General features: G+C 36.7%; 1 non-coding gene across 1 annotated transcript; it reads right to left on the bottom strand.

The window, feature by feature from the left end:
* Positions 1-10,420: 10,420 nt before the first annotated feature.
* On the bottom strand, positions 10,421-10,636 carry LOC112428155 (small nucleolar RNA U3). Its single transcript, XR_003020052.1, has one exon. It is a non-coding gene; the product is annotated as a small nucleolar RNA U3 (small nucleolar RNA).
* Between the last annotated feature and the right edge of the window lie 2,499 nt (positions 10,637-13,135).

Genomic DNA, 13,135 nt, shown 5'->3' with positions numbered 1-13,135 from the left:
GAAGAGGAGGTTGCAATGAGCCAAGATTGAGCCACTGCACTCCAGCCTGGGAGATAGAGTAAGACTCTGTCAAATAAAATAAAATAATAAAATAAAATAAAATAAAATAAGATTAGGATACATACAGATATCCAATGCTCCCTTAAAATTGTCCAAGTCTGAAACTAAATGTGTACATTTTTGGTTTGTGCTCAGTAAAGGTTCTTGAAGCATTAACTTATGAAATACAATACCCTTGAGAAAATAACATATTATTCATGTGAGTTACTCTCTACTGAGAAGATATGTGGATAGCAGCATAGCCAGAACTTACGACTGTCAATAAATGAGAGGTAGCTGAAAGTCTGGGAAAGACTACAAAACCAGGAATAGTAGACAACAAAGAAAGAACTTGCCAGCTGGCTAGCATCACCAAGCACTGGCCTTCCATGTGGATGGTCAAAGAATCTATTGTTGAATGTTGAAAAGCATCACTTGGACAAATCAACCCAGGAGTCATTGCCATATGTTTTACTGGAATTTGTTATTCTGCAGAGTTTACCCAGGTTTGCATGAAATATATAAATTTGTACTTTGCAAAATCCTACTCGTTGAGTTTTGAAAACCTAAGCCAAAAGGCTTTTTATTTTTACTCTTTGAACTTAAAACTTTACAAAAACATATGCTTCACTTAAAATTTAGTCCTCCTGATTTTGTGAAAGCAAGAATATTTTAGGTGCATATTTTTATTTTTCAACATTTTTCCTCATTTATTATAATAAAAGTATTGAGTTGATGTGAATAATATGGTTTATTAACTACTGACAAACATCTCAAGCAAATTATATGCTTGAAGTAGAGTAATGCAGTTAGGTTTTCTTTTTCATAATATCTGGCACAATTCTCAACTCATAAAAGATCTTAACTGGGCTACCATAAAATGGCCTGCAATGGATTCTAGTGAAATTTAATAAGATACTCAGTTACTAGCTTCATTAAAACACAGTGGGTTCATTATAACCCAATCTGGCAGAAACTCTCATTACTCTGGGTTTGTATTACCTCATGTAATTCTGCTTTTTAAAGTTCTTTTCTTTCCCTTCTCATCCAAACCCCATCATACCCTTGGTGTTACATTATAGCCAATTAACATACTTTAACTGTTTGTAATATATCATGTTTTTATTACTATTCTAAAGGAGTTTGTGTTTTTTCATTTTCTTCATTAGATCATTCAAGTAAGTCTCAAAGACTTTAAATGCTCTACTTGATTGTGTTCAAAGTTTTGAAAAATATGCTGCTCTAAGACTATGAAGTACTACCATTTTGAATCATTATGCCCTCTCTGTGATAAGAATATAATCCAATGTTATGCTATTCTCTGAATTAATCATAAAAATGATGTAAGAAGCTTGTATAAAAAAAAATATGTAATAGACCGTAAGCTTCTTGAGAGTACAGTTATGATTATATTTCCATAACAGCTAACATTTATCAGGTGCTTACAACACGTCAGCTATGGTGCTAAGTTGGATTTTTTATCTCACTTAAGATGACAGCTGAATGATATCTCTATTATGCATTCTTCCTCATTTTACAAATGAAAATAAATGAGACCCTGAGGAGCTAACGACTAGCTCAAAGTCACAAACCCAGTAGGTAATGGAAGGAGAAATCTAATCCAGTTATAACTCCAAAGTCACCACTCTCTCCACTTTATTGAACTGTTTTGGGTCTTGGTTTCTAAAGAGCCCATGACAGTGCTTGGCACTGAGTTGGCATTCAAATATTTGTTGACTTTAATGTTGATGGTGCTAATAAGTCACCAACAAACTGTTGCAATTCAATGTTGTTTTATTTCAATGTTGTTCTTTTTAATAGCCACTTTTGGTTGAATTTAACTATTGTTTTATTTTGTTTATTGTCAAAATGATGTATGAGTAGACATAGCTCAAAGGGGACTGAAAAGTAAACATTTACCATAGCTACAGGGAAGTCAGTAAGGAAGTGAGGGTGTTAAAATGGAATTTGGCAACTAAAGGAAGCTGACAGAATAAGGAAGCAAATAAGAGAAAACAAAACAAACAAAAAATCAAGAAAGAAATACAAACTCCTGCACCTCCTCTTCTATTCCCTATTGCATTTGCTATCACCATCATGCCCCATTATACAAGCTAGAAACCTAGGAGGTATCTATGATTCCTCCTTTTTCTTTACCTTCTTTATCCTATTTAATCACTTACCTATTCTAAATACTGTGCATACTTTTATAATCTGTCCCCTCTTTTTCTCTCCTGCAATCACAGCTTGTTTTATTTCTTACCCCGTATTAAAACCATTCTAACTAATCTCCCTGCCTTCAGTCTCTTCTCTTAGGTCCTTTGTCCACACAGTTACAAGAATGACATCTAAAATTCAAAACTTACGATGTCACGCACTTACGTCTTTTAAACTCTTTAGTGGCTCTTCACTAACTCAGAATAAAGTAAACCTACTCTACCTTTCTTTTTAAGCCATTTCTATGTGTTGCAGATGAGTGAAAACAATTTGGATAATTCAGCAAATGCCAAGTTGTGTTTTGTTTTTTGTTTGTTTGTTTTTTGTAAATATTGTAGTATCTGATGGTGAAAGATATGTGAAACCTGTATGTTCTCTCTCCCAAATCTTGGCTATTAGATAGTAGCTACACCAAAATAAAGTATCAAGTTAAATTACACACAATGTACAAATGTTCATTAGAAAGGAGGCAAAACAACAACAACAAAAAAATCCCTATATACTCTGTTCTATAGCTCTGGGAGATCCCACTCTCTGACCTAAACCCAAAGACTAGTACTTTGCAAGAAAAGCACATTTTCAAGAAGGTGCAATGAAGGAGCATTGGTAGGACTAGGGAGCGCTACAGTCAGACTGGGCAGCAGAAGACTGAGAAATTGAGATACATGAGACCAACATGGCTCCAGACCCCTAGCTTTTGTTGAATTCTAAAACCTCCTCCATGCAGGAGCAAGTGGGTCTTATACATCACTTCTAACAATTGCCTGCCTTAAACACCATTCATTTCAACAATAAAAATTTATTTCTTATGTTCTTGAAGACAAGTAGATCCTGTGGTGTAGCTTTTGTTAAAGATGATCAATGTTTTTCTTTCTTCTTCTTTTTTTTTTTTTTTGAGACGGAGTCTTGCTCTATCGCCCAGGCTGGAGTGCAGTGGTGCTATCTTGGCTCACTGCAAGCTCTGCCTCCCAGGTTCAAGCGATGCTCCTGCCTCAGCCTTCCGCCACCGCACTTGGTTAATTTTTTTGTGTTTTTAGTAGAGACGGGATTTCACAATGTTAGCCAGGATGGTCTTGATCTCGTGACCTCGTGATCCACCCACCTTGGCCTCCCAAAGTGCTGGGATTACAGGCGTGAGCCACCGCGCCCGGCCGCTTTTTGTTTTTTATTTTTTTAAGAGACAGGGTCTTACTCTCTCAACCCAGGCTAGATTGCAGTGGCAAGATCATAGCCCAATATAACCTCAAACTCCTGGGCGCAACCGATCGTCCCACCTTTGCTGGAAGTGGCATTTTCAACCTATTCAACCTTACATTTAAATATAAGAAGACATCCTTCTTGTCATGATGTCAGTCAGTGACCCAGACTTTCAAGCTCTACTTTGTGTAAACTCATTTAGATGGCATCCAAAGGACTAAGAGAGTTTTGTAGTACTTACGTGGTATGCCATAGCTGCTACAATCCTTATTTTGCATATTTTATAGCTTAAGGTACTGAAAACAAGTATTGAACAGTGTTGTTATTATTATTTTATACTGATATTCTCCAGAATATTGTTTTTAATTGCAGAAATGAAAAACACTGCAAATATCCAATAACGGAAATGTTAAGATAAATGCATAAGGTAGAATATTATACACTCATTAAATAATATGCTTTTATTTATTTTTAAGTTATGTTTATTTAATTATTTATTTTTTAGATACAGTATCTCACTTTGTCACCCAGGCCGGAGTGCAGTCATGTGGTCGTAGATCACTGTAGCCTTGAACTCCTGGGCTTCAAGCAAACCTCCTGCCTCAGCCTCCTGAGCAGCTAAGACACAGGCACACAGGCCACCATTCCCAGCTAATTTTTTTTAAATTTTTTGACAGAGACAGAGTCTCACTATGTTGCCCAGGATGGTCTCGAACTCCCAGCCTCAAGCCATTCTCTCACCTTAGCCTTCTAAAAGCACTGGGATTACAGGCATGAGCCACCTTGCCCAGCCACATGATCAATGTTAAGTAATCAATCCTTTAGGTGATAATTCCTGATTATGGTATTCCACGTGTTATTTGACCATCGCTGAAATGATGGTTGCAATTAAAAGACTTCTAACACTATTTAATTGCCCGTATAAGATACAACATACCCACTTTCATAATTTTTAGCTATGAAAACATCCAGCTACTTACAGTTTCTTCATTAACTCATCCACAAATGTTTAATTGGTGCCTCTTATATGTCAGTCACTGTTCTACATCCGGCAAATGCAGCAACAGATGTGGCAGACAAAGCCTCTGTTCTCATGGTGTTTACATTCCTAAGGGGACACAGAATATATATATATAGTGATAAGCTGTATACACCAATAGTCAGATTTCTTTTGATTGCAAGTGATAGAATCCTGAGCAAATTAATTTAGAAAAAAAAATTTAATAGAAGGATAAAGAAAAGCAGAAGGTGAGGTGCAAGAACAAGAAGAGTTTAGAGGATTCAGAAACTGGAACTAAAGATGTAGTTGCCTCTCTACATCTTCCCCATCTCTTTTTTCAGTTGTTCTTTACACATGGACTTCATTCTTTCCTAGAGTAAATGGTCTCTCTCCGGTAGGAAGGTAAAATGGCCACAGTGGTTCTCAACCAAAAGCAATTTTGACTCCCAGAAAACATCTGAACATGTCTGGAGACATTTTCAGTTGTCATAATTGGGATGATGCTACTGGCATCTAATGGATAGAGACTAGGAATGCTGCTAAATATCCTACAATGTTTGGGACAACTGCCTGCAACAAAGAATTATGTTGACCTGAATATTAAGAGTTCCAATGTTGAGAAACCTTGCTCTAGGGGTGATTCAAATCTTACATCATTCCAGTGTAAGAATCCCTAATATTCACTAGTGTACAACAAATATGACAGTAGCATATATAATACAACAATAATGCCAACAACATTTAATAAGTATTTACTATGTGACAGGAAATATTTTAAGTCCTTCCATGTATTAACACATTCATCCTCACAACAGAACTATGATGTAGGTATTATTGTGATCTCCCTGTTTTGCAAATAAGAAAGCTAAGATACAGAAAAGTGTAATAGCTTATCTAAGCTTACACAGCTATTAAGTAGTGGAAATTATATTTGAATCCAGGAAGTTTCACTCCAGAGTATATGGTCCTAAACTTTGTGACACTGTTTTTCAATTGCTACTTTAGCATAATAAAACCCTTGGAAAAGAATCTGATTGATCTGACTTGGGTCATATGCCATCCCTTGGATGAACTGCTCCAGCCAGGAGAATGTTATATAATGATTGGCTTAGTCTGGGTCATATACCCACCCCTATAGTTAACTGGGCTGTGTAATATACTTAACAGTTCTACCACATAGTTGGAGTGAGGGAAAAATATACTGCTAAAACGAGAAAGAGGGCTGGGGCGGTGGCTCATGCCTGTAATCTCAGCACTTTGGGAAACCAAAGTGGCTGGATCACCTGAGCTCAGGAGTTTGAGACTAGCCTGGGCAACATGGCAAAACCCAGTCTCTACAAAACAAATACAAAAATTAGCTGGGTGCAGTGGCCTGCGCCTATAGTTGCAGCTACTCGGGAGGTTGAGGCAGGAGGATTGCTTGAGGCAGGAGGATTGCTTAAGCCCAGGAGGCAGAGGTTGCAGTGAGCCTGGATGATGCGATTGCACTCCAGCCTGGGTGACAGAGTGAGACCCTGCCTCAAAAAAACATTTTAAAAGACAAAGAAAACAAAAAAGAAACAAGGGTACAGGACAGACAACAATGATCGAACTACCTTTTCCATAATGCTATTTCTCACTTCTGCTCGTCTGCTCATACTGTTCTCATTGTTTGGCATGCTCTGCCTAACATTCTCCCACAAGTACACATCTCAGCTTGAAGAAAAATATAAGGTAAAATCTCTACTTGGAAACCTTCCACTATCACCCCTTTCAAGTTGAGTTATATCCTCTTTTCTCCTATGCCCATAATATCCTGCACATATATCTTTCGTGGTATTGCCCATATAGCATACATCTCTATCTCCCCCACTATACTGTGATTGCCTTTAAAACCGTCAATGTGTTGCATTCATCTTTCCATCCCACACGCCTAACCCTGCGTCCACACATATAATAGGGATCCAATAAATGTTAGTTGACAGAATGGCAGATTTAAAAGTTTCTTGGGAGAAGTCAAAAGCAAGAGTCCTAAGATTAATTGAGTTTCTGTGGTAAGATAGTAAGAAAAAATTCCCAGGTGACATGGTCTGTCTGCTAGTAATTTAGTTCTTTCAATTGAACAGCCTGCCAGAAACAATGCTTATAGAGTGACTGTACTGTGGAGTAAGGAGAAGTGAGAATTCCACATTTTTTTGTAAAATTATGAATCACAGAAGAGTAGAGCTGGAAGGGTGCTTAGAGATTATTTAGTCCAGGGCTTGTCATTTAATATGTAAGAACTCTAAAGCCAAAATATTTTTTAATAAAGTGCACAGAATAATGACAATCAACTAAAAATCGATTGAAGACTTAACTATAAGACCTGAAAGTTGTAAAACCCATAGAAGAAAATATAAGGGAAAAGCTTTATGACATCAGTATATCCAGTGATTTCATGGAAATGACATCAAAAGCTCAGGCAACAAAAGTAAAAATGGACAAGTGGGCTACATCAAACTAAAAAAGTTTCTGCGCAGTGAAGGAAACAGTAAAAAGACAACCCACGGAAAGAGAGAAATATTTGCAAACCATACATCTGATAAGGGGCTAATCTCCAAAATATATAAGAAACTCCTATGACTTGATAGCAACAACAGAAAACCCCACAAAACTCTAATAACTTGATTTTAAAATGGGCTAAGGACTTGAATGGACATTTCTTTGAAGAAGACATATGAGGAGTCAACAGGTATGTGAAGAGATATTCAGTGTCACTAATCATCAGGGAAATGCAATCACAACAACAGTAAGGTATCACTCACACTTACTGACTATCTCTTACCAAAATGCTTGAGGCCAGAAGTGTTTCACATTTCAGATTTTGGAACATTTACATATACATAATGATATAGGTTGGATATGCGATGTAAGTCTAAACAGAAAATTCACTTATGTTTCATTTACACCTTATACACTTTATACCATAGCCTGAAGGTAATTTTATACAATATTTTAAATAGTTTTGTGCATAAAATGAAGTTTTGACTGCAACCTACCATGTAAAGTCAGGTGTGGAATTTTCCACTCGTGGTATCATGTCAGTGCTCAAAAAGATTCAGATTTTGGAGCATTTCAGATTTCAGATATTTGGATTAGGGATACTCAATCTGTATGTTTTTTTAAGGCAGTAAGTGTTGGCTGGCTGTGGAGAAATTGGAACCCTTATGTACCATTGGCAGGAATGCAAAATGGTGCAGCCATTGTGAAAATCAACATGGAGTTTCCATAAAAAATTAGAAATAGAAGTACCATATGATACAGCAACCCCACTTCTGGGTATTTATCCAAAAAATTTGAATCCGAATCTTAAAGAGATATTAGCACTCCAATATTCATTGTAGCACTATTTGCAAAAGCCAAAATAAATGAAGACCTAAATGCCCATTTACAAATGAATGGAATTTTATATGTATATATACAATGGAATATTATTCAGCCTTTAAAAAGAAAGAAATTCTACTATATGTGACAATATGAATGAACCTGGAAGACACTATGCTAAGCAAAATAAACCAGTCACAGAAGGGAAAATACTGCATGATTTCATTTACATGAGATATCAAAAGTAGTCAAATTAATGGGAACGAAGAATAGAATTGTAGTTTCCAGGGGTTAGGAAGAGAGGGAAAAAGGGAGTTGCTGATGGGTATAAAATTTGTTATGCAAAATGAGTAAGTTCTGAAGAGCCACTGTAAAACACTGACTACACATGACCATACTAAATCTCATGCTAAGTGTACTTAAAATTTTTTAATTTGAAAATTGAAAATTGAAAGAACGATCAAAGAGGTCAAATTTTTAAAGTTAATTCATTAGAGACATCTATGTTATTTGAATATTCTCTTTTATGAAATATCTATTAAACATTCTAATCATTAATTGGATTGCCTTTTAGTGTTTTGTGAAAATGATGTATATATTCTGTATGAGTCATTTGAAAATATATGAATTAAAAAATTAAAAACACACTAGATGTATTTACATTGAGTTGTATGCACAATTCTTATTCCCTTCCATAAAAATATTTTTTTAAATTTGTTTTAATGAGATTTCATAATTTTGGTTCTAATCTATTAATTTAATTTTTTAATTCTAAACTTACTTGGATAAATATTTATTGCTTGGGAATATATCACTGCTTTCAGTGCTAACATAGAAATGAATGTTGCTGACGAGTGAGAAATAATCTATAGGTATCTGAAGAAGATTATTTATTTATTTATTTATTTTTTGAGATGGAATTTTGCTCTTGTTGCCCAGGCTGAAGTGCAATGATGCAATCTCGGCTCACTGCAGCCTCCACCTCCCGTGTTCAAGCGATTCTCCTGCCTCAGCCTCTCAAGTAGCTGGGATTGCAGGCATGCGCCACCATGCCTGGTTGCTTTTTTTGTATTTAGTAGAGAGAGGGTTTCTCCATGTTGGTCAGGCTGGTCTCAAACTCCTGACCTCAGATGATCCGCCCGCCTTGGCCTCCCAAAGTGCTGGGATTACAGGCATGAGCCACTGCACCCAGCCTGATGAAGATTATTTTATGTAGCAAATATTTGGTCACTGTATATAAAGTCATATTAATCTTGCATAATGGAAACACACCTGATTTTGTTATTTTGTATCTAGTAATAAGGCAAAAAGTTATCCATTGAGATGAAATTTCAGATATGATTCTAAAAATGGTCAGTGGACACTGCTTCCTAATCAGATAAATCAGAAATAGCCCCAGTTGCATGTTTTTGAGGCCTCTGTTTATTTCCCATCTAAACCATTTTCATTTATACTGCCAAAAGATTGCAAATACTCATGGATGATCAATGCAGTTGAGCAATAGAAGCATCAGCACAAGGGCACGTGATGTTTCCCTTTGCCATTTTACCCCTTGTGCTTTTGCAATTCTCATTCTCACAAGGGAGCTCCCCAATCTGGGTCTTCCATCCCATGAGTCACTTCATACTCTTAATATTGTTGTTTTCTCATGTTTCTGTAAAGATTTACCTATCCCATGCCTCCGTGTTCCAGGAAAATCATCTAAGTTGATGAAGAATCTCAGGGACCATGCTAGGGACAGAGAGGGGTTTTAAATGGGATCTATAGGAATGCCAATCTATTAAATTGTTCTGAGAAAAATAAAATCTGCGGTTAAATAAAATTGGGAAATGTGTACTCTATCACTCTCTTGGAAACTCAAAATGTACATTAGCATACTTAAAGGTGCTAAGAAGTCCAACAGTTAAGAATCTGGTTTCCCTTTGTTTAACACCACATTTCCCACACTTATTTGAACCTTATTTTCAAGGCACTTAGAGCACTAATCTTACAGAGAACACCTTTTCGATTTGTTTGTTTGAGACAGAGTTTCATTCTTGTTGCCCAGGCTGGAGTGCACTGGCAGGATCTTGGCTCACTGCAACCTCTGCCTCCCCAGTTCAAGTGATTCTCCTGCCTCAGCCTCCCGAGTAGCCGGGTTTACAGGTGCCCACCACCATGCCCAGCTAATTTTTTGTATTTTTAGTAGAGATGGGTTTTGCCAAGTTGCTGGGTTAACAGGTGCCCACCACCAAGCCCAGCTAATTTTTTGTATTTTTAGTAGAGATGGGTTTTGCCAAGTTGGCCAGGTTGGTCTCAAACTCCCGACCTCAGGTGATCCACCTGTCTCAGCCTCCCAACGTGCTGGGATTACAGGCATGAGTCACTGCGCCCAGCCAAGAACACATTTTCTACATTAGAACACACACTGTATCAGAAAATGTTAACGACGTCATATGTCACCCCTTTTTTATAGCAAGTTTGCATTTTACAGAGACTTTAGAGATAACGTTTTAACTCAGCATCACATTTTCACAAAGTATTCCTCTTTCTTTGTTATGCCTTTGTTTTTCTTTTCTTTTTCCTTTCTATCTTTTTCTTTCTCTCTCTCTCTCTTTCTTTCTTTCTTCTTTCTTTTTAACGGGAACCACACAGACTGCATCCTCTCCCTCTTACTCTCTGGGAAGAAGAGGAAAATAATCATCAATGGCAAATAGCAGTTACAGCAAATCAACACCAACAGCTGGCTTCACATTTAGGAGAGAATGCTGTGCTTCTTCCTCATGTTTCCTGGTGCTCCACATGTTCAGAGAAACTTCTCCAGTAGTGAACTATAGAAATGAACCTTGAAAATATAGTCTTCACAATTTCTTATATGATTATTATTGTACCTGGATCACTTTCCTTTAGCCTAAACTCCATCTTTTAGAATTTCCTTTAGTGAGGGTCTACTGGTTATCTGAAAATGTCACTATTTCAAACTAATCATCAGAAAATGGGCATATGTCAATAGGTATGGAATTCTAGGTTGGCAGTTATTTCCATTCAGCTCTTTGAAAACTGATCCTACTGTCTTCGACTTCCATTGTAGCTCTTGAGGAGTCAACTATTATTTTAACTGTGACTGTTTATAAAATCTCTTTGCCTCTGATGTTCTGCAGTTTCACTGTGATTTGTCCTAGTGTAGATTTATTTTTATATATAATCTGTGTACCATACTTAGGTGTCACTGCATTCAAGAATCTGTAGATTAGTATTTTTTAGTCATTTCTGGAGAGGACAGAGCCATGTAAAAGGCATTCTTTATTTCCCTGATTCTTAGAAATCACCTGAGAATCTTGTATATCTAAAAGTGTGTGTTTGGGGGAGGGAAGGGGGGTGGTTACTAGTGACTAAAGAGAATCAGTCCTTTGATTCTCCCAGAAAGTTATGGAGTAGAGCTTCTCCAATAATAAGTAGAGCTTAATAATAAGTAGAGCTTCTAAATAAATAGCCTACCACAGAAGAGGATAGGCAGTTAATGCCATCCCTGAATTATTCAGTTCAAGATTTACATGTTAAAGCCAAAAGTACTCTCCTGGTAAGAATTATCCTGCTGTAGATGTAAAGGAGTTTAGTACTTGTTTGTAAGGGGAGTGTTCTGACACTCACAAAATTCTTGATAGGCAGTTGCCAATTCTACTTATGTTGAGAGCGTATCAGGCAGCTGGATTTGAGTAGTAATTAGCTTTTAGATTCTCTCAGAAACTTTCATCGAGCTCTACTGCAATTCATCCAGTTTCTGAATTTCTTAATCTCTCAGAAACTTTCATCGAGCTCTACTGCAATTCATCCAGTTTCTGAATTTCTTAAACCTTATTTGGTGGTACTAAGCTTTTTTAGGTTAAAGCAAAAGAAACCTGAAAAATAAGCTAACTTTTTGGGGATTATAGCTGCTCTCACCTTCATGCCCTGCTTAGATATGGATCACCTTTCCTGGGCAGATAGCTCTAGGTGACAGAGTAATCAGTTATAGTGCTATTCAAACTCAGCTTTTAAGACTGTTTTCAGAGGCACTAATTGAATGCCTTCCAGAAAGTTATGGCCCTCTAGAGATCATCATTGAATATAGTAGTACCTAAAAGCCAAAGGAGTGAAAAAGTAACCCCTGAAAATCTAAATGTTAGAAAGAATTTCCAGTAAATAGCTGTAGGGTGGAATGGGACTTCGTGAGGGGAGAATAAAATAACATTATTAGAGTATGCCAGTCACATCTCCTTCGAAACGGATGGTTCCATGGTAAAAAGAAAAATCATATGAAGAAAACATTAACTATAAGCAAAGATTGCATTTTAATACTTTCTGTTAGGTAATCAGAATTGCCATTTATTCAACACACTTTGATATACTTTTTAAATACGTGTCAGGCACTGTTCACTCTCTGAAATTATTTGTAATAGGCCCCTGAAAGATATTTGCACTGAGGGTGAGGTATATTTCACTACTGCAATGTCTCAATTTAACTAATAAAGATAATAGATTAGAATAAATATTAGGAAATCATCAAATAAAAATCTAAAAGTATTTCCTAGAATAGAAGGCTGTCAATCCATTGATTGAAAGGACCTATTAATTGTCTAGTACAACAACAAAAGAAAGCTAAAAAAAGCCCCACACCCAGGCAAATGATTACAAAATTTAGGACTCTGGAGACAAAGAGAAGTTTCCGAAGAGAAAAATAAATAGGTTACATGCACGTGCAAAGACTAAAGAATTAGAATAGCTTCTGACTTCTCAATAATAGCACTGGAAGCTAGAAGGCAATGCTCAAGATATTGAGACTAATGATTTCAATCTAAAATGCCATATGCAATCCAATTATCAATTGAGATATATTTTTACACACTAAAAGCTTTAAGTATTTTATCTCTCATATAGCCTTTCCTAGGAAGCTATTGGAGAACATACTCTACCTAAACTAGAAAAAAACAATAAAGTAGTATATAAAAAGCAATTGATTCAATGTGAGAAAGAAAGAGAAAGAGAGATAAAAAGGGAATTCCATTAATGATGACGAACTGAAGTTCCAGGATGTCTGTGTTAGTCTATTTTTGCATTGCTAAAAAGAAATACCTGAGACTGGGTAATTCATAAAGAAGTTTAATTGGCTCGTGGTTCTGCAGGCTGTATAGGAAGCATAGCAGCATCTGCTTCTTGGGAGGCCTCAGGAAGCTTTCAATCATGGCAGAAGGCGAAAGGGTAGCAGGCGTTCCACATGGCAGGAGCCAAAGCAAGAGAGAGGGAGAGTTGTTTGGAGGAGGTGCTACACACTTTTAAACAACCATGTCTCATGAGAACTCACTCACTATGACGAGAGCAGCA

This window comes from Macaca nemestrina, chromosome X (genome assembly GCF_043159975.1).
Source record: "Macaca nemestrina isolate mMacNem1 chromosome X, mMacNem.hap1, whole genome shotgun sequence".
NCBI classification, from domain to species: Eukaryota; Metazoa; Chordata; class Mammalia; order Primates; family Cercopithecidae; genus Macaca; species Macaca nemestrina.
This window is presented reverse-complemented; position numbering and strand designations above follow the sequence as displayed.